This window comes from Pagrus major, chromosome 20, assembly GCF_040436345.1.
Source record: "Pagrus major chromosome 20, Pma_NU_1.0".
Lineage (NCBI taxonomy): Eukaryota > Metazoa > Chordata > Actinopteri > Spariformes > Sparidae > Pagrus > Pagrus major.
Window position 1 is genome coordinate 9155867 of NC_133234.1, and position 10163 is coordinate 9166029.

At 40.6% G+C, this 10163-nt stretch overlaps 1 protein-coding gene across 2 annotated transcripts in view; it reads right to left on the bottom strand.

The window, feature by feature from the left end:
- Positions 1–7886, bottom strand: part of mapk8b (mitogen-activated protein kinase 8b) — a 33908-nt gene extending 26022 nt beyond the window's left edge. For both annotated transcript variants that reach the window (XM_073489269.1, XM_073489270.1), the window contains exon 1: positions 7809–7886. The gene's annotated coding sequence lies outside the window, so the exon portion shown is untranslated. The remainder of the gene's footprint in view (positions 1–7808) is intronic.
- Positions 7887–10163: the final 2277 nt, after the last annotated feature.

Here is a 10163-nt window from a genome sequence, read left to right on the forward strand (position 1 = left end):
TGATAGCTGTACGTTTCACGGACCACGACCTGACCTCTGGATTTCTCAGACTAATGCAAACCCACCCCCCCTTTCTCTTTCAGTATCCGTGAGCCTATGAGCCTTTCACTGTCATTGCTCTCCGCTCCACGACACTCATCTTCCTATTCTTGGGTACGCGGTTCTTCAACCTTCACTCGTTTCTTCCATTTTTCCTTTCGTTTTAATTTGCAGGGCTGCAGTCAAGACCAGAGTGTTTAAAACCAACTCAAAACGGAGTTCACACCCATTCAGCATTCAGACCAGAGGACAGTAGAAAGCCATTCAAATCATATTCAAAGATCGATGAGCACGTCAATTGCTCTTTCTTTAATGAGATACACTAATTGGCGTGAGGACATATCTTTTTTTAGAAATTCCAAAAGTGTCTTAAATCTTGACCATTACGCCAAAGAAGTGATCTTTACAATGAACTCTAATGCTGGCTCCTTCTCTCAGATGCTTCTATTTCATCTTTGTCTCCTCTCCTCTCTCCGGTGTTCCTTTCTCTGACTCTGATCATAACATCTTATTCTCTCTCCTGCTGAAGAACCTTGTCTACAGTCTGCAGCTGAGCCACAGGCTGCACAGGTACAGGGAAGAATAAAAGGATCACAAAAGAGCCTGAGGAAATCAATTTCATAGCAAGTGACGTGCTGCAAAACGGTCAGCAAAAAAAGAACTTATGCTTGATCAAACACTTGTACACATGGATGCACTGAAACACAGATTAACAGAGTGAAGCTTCTGTATAATCTAAAGCTTTTTGAGCAAGTTCACTCAAAAACGCAGATCAATTCAGATTTGTCTTGTGGTGATGATAGCCATTGTTACGCAGCACAGTGCAGGTATGTTTGTCTGTTTCTCCTCACCTTAACCTGCAGCACCCAACCTTATCCTTAACCCCAATCAGTCGTCAGATTGCTTCACTAGACCGCAAACTAACATTAGCCCCAACCACTTCCCTCTCTGTGACCATAACCCCACACAAGACCCAACTCGACACACTAGTTGAAGAAAGAAAGACTTCAACACAAGACTGGTTTGTGCCAGTTGGGCACGGCTTTCACTGCATTTGAATTGGGCACAGACAATCGTAGAGGCAGTTTATGCCGACTTGCAGCCTCATTTATAGCAATCAAAAGATGCTGAGCATAAAAAAACCTTCCCTAAACTGGCAATAGACAAGTTTTCTGCTTCAATCACTTGTGTTTACATTGGTTCCCAATAAACCTTGCTATGACTGTACTATTTTGTCTGCCACCTGGCAAGCGGTCACCCAGGAAAAGGAAGGTTAACTGCTGATCCATTTCTAATACAGACTAAATGAATGAATGAATAATCACGTTTTGTCCTGTGTTGTTGTTATTTGCGACTCTGATGGAAACAGAAACAATCCAGTTGTCTTTACGACAGCAGCGCCAACAGTAATACCACTTGGAAACGCGAGGGGGGAAAGTCTGTTGCCATTTTAAGCAGGAATCCCATTCAAACTTGTACATCTGTAATCAATAAATCTCAACTTAAATTACCTGCCTTTTGATTTCCCCTTATGTAATGCCAACACAAATGACGGTTTGGTCGAGAATAGTTATGAGATCTACATAGACTGAAGGCATACTGATGTGGAAGTTCGTTTTGTCTTTACTGATTTGACGATCGCCATGACAACTGACGTTTATTCACACAAAGGTTTGAATAAAAGTTGTCTTCGAAAGAGGACAACTCTTCTAACAGAGTCTTGGGTTCGTCTTCCTCCTCTCTTCTTTGAAGGTTTTTCATACAACCATTTCCATAATTTTTTTTTGTTTGTTTCTCTGCGCAACCAGACAACAGATCATCATTATCCTTTTTTAAAGCTGCCAACACAGCTAAAGCCCACAGCGTGTGTGCTTGGTGCTCATGTTCACAAAACCTCATTGTTCATCAGTGTGGATGCTTACAGTTTTGATGCTTTCATTTTAAGGTAAAAAAAAGTTACACCACACTGCCTTAATGTTAAACTGATAGTTCCTGGCTTAAGTCCATATTTTACATGAGGCCCCCAAAGCGATGGCTCTGTGCGGCACATAATCAATATACCATATGTACCAACAGCATGGTAAATAATACATAGTGATGAAAACATATTTTACACAGCTTGTCGTGGCAGAATCCAAACAGAAAAGTGTCCTTGCCAAGACAAGCTGTTAAAAGATGCAGTTAATGTTTCAAGTATCTCCACCACCTGCTTCCATTTGATTGCTACCTGAAATTTAACATCACACCTACCATCTCATACATCACCTGCACTCAATTTAACCAGGTTGTCCCCAGCCTTAACACAACATAAAATAAAATTAGAGCCTCCTGGTTGTATGCCTCTGCCCACCAGTCAAGTTTACATCTACGTCTGTCCAGATTAATAATATACCCTCTGTAGTTAAGACTATTGACATGTATATTGACGTATGATTCCAGTGAATCATTTCGGTGAGAAAAATGTTGTCTTCACTCACAGACTATTTATACACAGGCGTACAGAGGGCTGATTCATCACACGGTGTGACGACAATTACCTGAAGCTCAATAACTGCAAAACATTTTGTCCCAAATTTAAAGAAATTTCCTCAAGGCGTTCTGGAGATGTAAAAGACCTGAGGTCAATGTGACTTTTATCTTTAACCACCAAATTCAAATGAGTTGATCCTTGAGTCCAAGTGGATGTGTGTGCCAAAATTTGAAGAAATTCCCTCTAGGCGTTCCTGAGATACTGTGTTCACATGAATGGGACAGACGGTTGGACGGACAACCTGAAAACATTTTGCCTTGGGAACATGTGATTACTTCCCAACTGTAGCAAAGAAGCAAAAATTTATTTGCACGATAATGATTGCAGTAATAACCTTGACAAATAGTGTTCCCACATCCCAGTATTTCCACATTATTCAGTCTGATGTTGCGTATCATCTAAATTACGTTGCCACATTCAATTTAATCAAGTCTTGCTTACTGATGGGCACCCACACCTCACAGAAAATGACTTAAAGCCTTTTTTTCATCATCTTTAGACTGATCCATACTGCAGCAAAAAATCAACTTCATTTGCCAGCAGTATCTGGCTGCAAAGGGACCACAAATAACAAGTAAGCCACTTCTAGTGTGCTTTTTAGAAAATGTCATTCAGTAAAGCAAATATAGGCCACACTGGAGAGAGCGTGTGTACTCGTGTAGACCCATTAAAACACTACAGAATATGTCTGAGCTGATGTTAAGCTTCTGCGTGTGGTGTGACATGATTTTCCCTCGTATGAAGACGCACCAGCACATATCGGGGTTACTGTGAGACGGGAGGAGCTGTGGCTGCATGTGAAAAACGGGGCTGAGCAATACGACAGTGTGTGTCAGGCTGTCAACCAGATTCAGCTGTTAGGAGGCACAGAATTACACATTATACAGCCACACACAAATACATGAATGAATGACGGAAAGCTGTTAGCTTAGTAATAAAGTGGGTTCTGCAAATAACAGACAGGCCTACAAGTTTATTTTTTATCTTTTACATGACACCTTCAGTCATCACAGGTCATTCGGATCTATAAGATACATATTGAGGCATCCATGTTGCAGCTATAGAACCGATTTCCCACCAACCATGGCTGCCAAACTTGTTGCTGTCATTCGTAAATCGCTGGCTGTGAGGAAATAATGTCTCTGACAACCAGACAGAAGAGAACAGATAACCGTGTCAAAAAGTGTCAGGTGTGTGCCTTTGTGCAGGTGAACACACACAATCGCTTTGGCAGTCCTGTCCAGATTTGCCCCCGGTCTCTCCCACACAGCTGTCCATCACGCCGACTCTCCTGGGAATGTAAATGTCTCTCATTGGCTGTCACAGGTCTGCTCTTGCTCACTCTGATACACTGACTTTACCTCCTAGATTCTTGCAATATCAGCAAGGTTTGAGTGATCTTGGGGTTGAGATTTAATCCAACGGTAATTTGGGAGAGTTACGTTTTATATGTGAATTGCTCACATTCAGCCAAAGTAATGGTTGCTGGTAAGAGCTCATAGGAGGCACATTCTGTGCCAAAATAGCACTGATTTACATTTCTCTTCTGATTAACTGGAGGGTTGACTTGGGGTATATTAGCTAATGTGGTAACCATAAAAGAAAATATTCAAAGTTACCCCTTGCCATCATCTAAAAAAAAAAGGGACAACAAGTTAAACTGCATTTACATTCAGACATGCAATCGGCTGTTAATCCATTGTTGTCAGGAGCTCAGGGAGCTCAAGTATGACCACTAGAGGTGTGTCACTCTTGGCTTGACATATACACCTTTCACACTGGTCAAAAAACCCACTTACACCCACTAACATCTGGCTTTTGTTTTCAATTAGAATGGGTACAATTGGCATATATTCCTGAAATCAAAGCTGGCTCTAGTTCCAATCAGATGAAAACATTTTACCTGGGTGGACACGCTAATTTTCACCCCTTTTTCCAGCATGATGCTTTGACACCTGTTGAAGTTAAGGCTGTTGGTGCGTAATTACTTTCCCATCCATCTTTGATCAAGCAGTGCTCAAACATCGTTCAGCTGGCGCCGAGTTTGAAAGAGAAAGTCAGGTAAAAGATATTAAAAAAAGTCACCAGCATAACATTGTCTCTGGCCTTCATGTCAGTATCAGATCGGTACTGTGCATGTGCAACTCTCAACAGAGATTAGACTGAAGCAAGATGTCTCACTCCTAAGCTACTTCTATCATCAGCTTTGGAGAAAAACAATGTGTATTTCAGAATTGTATTGATTAAGACTTTTTAAAACACCTTAAACATCTTCTGGATTCAGTGTGATGAGATATGATCTGCTGCTTTCTACTGTTCCCTGTTTTTCCAGCAAGACACACCAGAAAAAACAGAAAGGCAAACTTGTCTACTGGCAGGTTTAAAAAAACCTGCATTTACCCACTCATGTTGATGCTAGCAGGGTGCCAACAGTGTCTCACATGCTCTGCAACAATCAGAGGCATGCATGCAAATCATAATCCTGTGGTTATATTTGTTAATAGTGAATACATATTTTCAAATCAATTAGGGGGATACAAACAATATGAACACTTATCACAATAGAATATTTTCTCAAAATTCAGAAAATTAACTAATGAATAATTAATTTAAATACTGTCTTTAAGTTACATTGCTCAACAACATACTAACAATCAATCCCATTACCTAAAGAAGAAGGGGTACCAACAACTCAGTGGCGGGGTAACAATGTACTTTGGCTACTTAAGTCCCCATTTGGCCATGCAGTGGGTAAACCTCAAACAGGTTTAGGCTTCTTAAAGTCCGAAATCGAACAGACAAGTGATGCAACCGTTATACTCTATACCAGTATCTAAAACCCATGCCAACAAAGACGAGACATACCACAACCTAATTTTACCGCCTTAATCACCATCATCCAATAAGGCATGCATCCAATAGCAGCAAAAGCCCAATCTCAAACACCAGACAATGACCCCATCCTCTGAATGCAGCATGCACAAGGAGAAACACCCCATAACAAACTGTAATATCAATATGCTTCCTGCCATGTTAATAAACCTTACACATGCTGTTGAAACGGTGCCAATGAGCAAAGAGGTCAAAACTGAGAGATTTTAACTGATGAATGTGACTGACCCTAGCTACAAATGTTTTACACGGTGGTATCTGTACTGATTTATCTGGATGGTAGTAGAGATGCAACGATTAGTCGATAATTCGCTAGTTGATCGAAAGAAATTTAATTGCTGACTATTTTTTATAATCAACTAATCTTTTTAGTCACTTTTAAAGCAAAAATGTCAAACATTTGCCGGTTCCAGCTTCTTAAAATTACGGATTACCTGCTTTTCTTTGTCATTTATATATATATGTATGAACAGTGTTTGGGTTTTGGACAAAAGAAGCAATTTGAAGATTTCACTTTGGGCTCTGTGAAATTGTGATGAGCATGACTAAATCATGATTAAAATAATCATAGACTGTAGATTTTTGTTTAATTATTTATTTATTTTTTTTACATTTTATGAACTAGAATCTGATATTTGGGGATTTTAAGCTCAATAGTATTAGTGAAACAAATGAATGGAAAGCATTTTTTTTTTAAAAATCAACATATCACCCCGCCGAACACATATATAGATGGTAATTAATTTAGCCTCTAATTCTTTATAAGAAGCCTTATTTGACCAGCTACTGTACATGAGGTGTAAGCACGAAACAATGGCACAGAAAGGACAGAAAAACAACAAATGAAATATCACATCTTGCAGAAGAGAATTTGGAAACGATCCAAAGGTGTGCAAAGACATGAGAGTGTTGTGATTCTTTCTCAGGGAAACTATCTTTGCCTTCAACCATGACAGCTTGAACTGTGGCATGCCGATGTTTTATTTGTTAGGTCAGAGAGGGACAACCAGCACACACTACCGTCTTTAAATCAAATATTGACTACACCTAACCAGGCAAATTATGGTTCTTATGCAGTGCACTCAGTTACAGCAAGGAGAAGAGGAATTGCTGGCCTTGATACTGTTATCACTGTGCTTCAACTAATGAGAAAAATGTAAATGGTCCAATAATCAGATGTCGATTGGCCCTAAAATCTTTCGCTGCCAGCCAATAGGACCTGCAGATATGAATATGAGCTCATCATGTGTTAGCCAGGAATCATAATCCCATCTCTGCAGGCTACCTTTCGGCTTTTGGTGCAGGAATCAGATTTCTTGGTGCTTTTGGCTGACCGCTGCTGTTCTCTTGGCAGGGTTGTTTCGAAAACCTCGCTAGCAATGTGTGCAGTGCAGTGTGGGAGCTCCGTCACCCAAACATGACTACACCTTACACATCAGATAGATAGATAGCACAACCAAGATGCATGCACTACACGCTAACCTACCTTTGACCAGACAATTGTTATTAATATCACTGATAATGCGACTGATTTCAAAACTTCACATGTGATCCCTCGGTTGATAAGCTATCTTTCTTTACTGTAAGAGGCTGACACATGTTCACGATCTGATTGCTGTAACAAAGACAAATCAAACTACAATATTGTGCAATTGCCAGGGAAGGATAATCACATCCACCTTTTGAATTTGTAGGTCAGTAAGGCACATACATCACAATAAAAACACATAATCAGACAGACTGCAGTCTTGAATGAAGCCAAATATTGATATCCCATCTGCTCAGTGGTGTTGAACATGCTGCTACAGCATAATAACCGGTGTAAACCCACCCGTGCTCGCTTTACAGAGCAGGAATTGAGTTTTCCACCTTTCCAGCTAACAGATCATATCAAAGCGGCAAATACCAGCCAAGTGGTGCTAGCTACAGCAGGGTGTATTCAAAGGCGTCAATATGAGATTTCTGTTTACATGGAAGATGTTATCGTCTTTGGTTGACCACAGACTCGAGGTCACAGCGTTTTCAGTTGAACCTTTCACTTGCTCTATGACTGGCAACACCACCCGGCTCACCGTTGACAGTGTGAGCGGTGCTAATGTGTGTGTAGCACTGACACGGGTAGGTTACAGTAGTGTGCTTCCCAGTGTAGCCACTCAGCCTGGTTGCCTTTTACCAGTTAGGCCAGACCTGTGCTGCCTGCTGTGGTGGTCACCGTGTATATTGTAGTAACACATATTTACAGTAACGCGCGGGACACACATTAGTTTGTTCCCATCCCCCCAACAGTTGACAATAACACGTCAAACATGTCTCGTAAGAAGAAAAAAAATCCATATGTCGAGCTCACCCTCTCCGGTTAATTCCAACAGTGTCGACCCGCAGTCGCCGTTCGCTGCCTGCTGGAGACACAACCCGGACGTTTTTTTTTTTTTCGTTTTTTTTTTTTGGAAGGAAAAACAGCTCTTTAATCCCTTTTTCCTCCGGATACACTCCCGTTTCCTCTCACACTAGCAGGCCAGGATCATCGCAAAATACATGTGTAGCTTCTACGTAACCTAATCTTTGTGCTTCCGTGACACAAGCAGTTTCTGCCATTTCATACCAACGTCGTCGAAACCTTGCGATGTTTCCTCGGCTGCACAATGAGGACCAGGGGGACGTTCAAGACCGCCTGCGCGTTCCCGGCAGCCGCGCAGGGAAAGCGGAAGCAACGGTTTCGCAACGTTTTGAAATGTATCTGAATACAACGCGAGGAACTGGTATTTTACACATATTTATGTGTTCAAGAATGCTTATAAATATATACATTACAAAGATAATATAAGCATAAATACAAAAAATGTTAGATAAACCAATTTGCAACTGAGATAGCATTTAAGGTAGCACAGTTTTTTTTTCTATTTCCTGTTGTAGCTAAATGTCAAATAAAAATGGACATTAACATTTTATATACATCATTTGAATTAGTTATAGGCTGGTTAATGTAGCCTACAACTTATTTTACACATTTGAATTAATAATTTAACTGCAAAATTGTCCAATTTTATTTGGTAGACAGTCAGGGGCCATTTTATTAGGCACGCTAAGCTTTTTTTTTTACATTTTTACCTTCATGATGGTTTTAATGTTAAGTTTTCCCTGAGACATTTTCAGAAGTGTTATAAATAATAAAACTTCATGTACGTTTTGGAGGCTGTAGGTAGAAGTGCTGTTTAATAGTATTGCGTTAAATTGAGCGGTGCTAAAAATGAGGTGGACTATTGAATATTAAAAACACTCCCATTATAACCAACAGTCCAATAATTGTAGCTGCCAAAATTACTTTAGTTGCACTAAAACAAAAATTGTATAACCTATAAACTTAATGAGGGTAGAATTTATTGCAGGGCTTTTGCATTCGACTGCATTAAGTTATGTGTTTACCTAATACACTGGAAACTGAGTGTAGGCTAGCAACATTTTTGCACTACAATGCCAACCACAATAACAGTGTTGATAAAGCAGTATACATCATTAGATCCAGTATTCATCCTGCCAACTGTTAGTGTCAATCACAGAAATAGTTGTCAGAAGGCATAAACAGGTGAATTAAAATAATTCTCTCTGTGATGCCCTTCTGCTGTCTTATTAATGATTATCTTGAGTAATCCTAGTCTACAGTAGCCCCAAGATCTCAAATTGATTTAAAAAGATATTATTTACAGTCAAGCTCATGCACCAACTTCGGACGTATTAATGTATTAAGGACTTCGTAGACTGGTGCCAGCGGAACCACCTCCAGCTCAATGCCGGGAAGACCAAAGAGCTGGTGGTGGATTTCCGCAGGCACAGACAACCCTGCACACAGGTGAACATCCAGGGAATGGACATTGAGATGGTGACGTCTTACAAGTACCTGGGAGTTCACCTGAACAATAAACTGGACTGGACTGATCACACTGCAGCAACATACAAGAAAGGTCAGAGCAGACTCCATCTGCTGAGGAAGCTCAGGTCCTTTGGAGTGCAGGGGGCACTCCTGACAACTTTCTATGACTTTTCTATGGAGTAGTCTGCTGGAGCCGCAGCATCTCGGCAGCAGGCAGGAAGAGACTTGATAAACTTGTCAAGAAGGCCAGCTCCATCCTGGGATGCCCTCTTGACCCAGTGCAGGTGGTGGGAGAGAGCAGGATGATGGATAAGCTGTCATCGCTGCTGGTGAAGGAGTCCCACCCCCTGCAGGTCACTATCACTGCACTGGTCAGCTCCTTCAGCGACAGGCTGATACACCCCAAGTGTGTGAAGGAGAGGTATCGCAGGTCCTTCCTTCCTGCTGCTGTTAGACTGTACAACCAGCACTGCTCCCAGTAGACCTCACATGTGCACTCAAACTCTACACATATCCCATTCTCATTCTCACTTTGGTTTGCACTAACTGGACAATTTTTAATACCCATATTTATTATTTGCAAATAAAAATACACTGCCCACACTGTGTATAATTACACTGTTACACTGTTCATATTGTAAATATTATGTATATACGAGTCTATTCTATTTCTTATCTTTTTATTATATTGTTTATTGTTTATTTTTATTATTGTCTATATTCCTGTCCGTTGGCTGCTGTAACAAAGAAATGTCCCCATTCTGATTCTGATTCTGACAGGGTGCACGCTAACACTTTTAGCTTAGCTGCTACAGTGAAGATTTCATTTTTAAA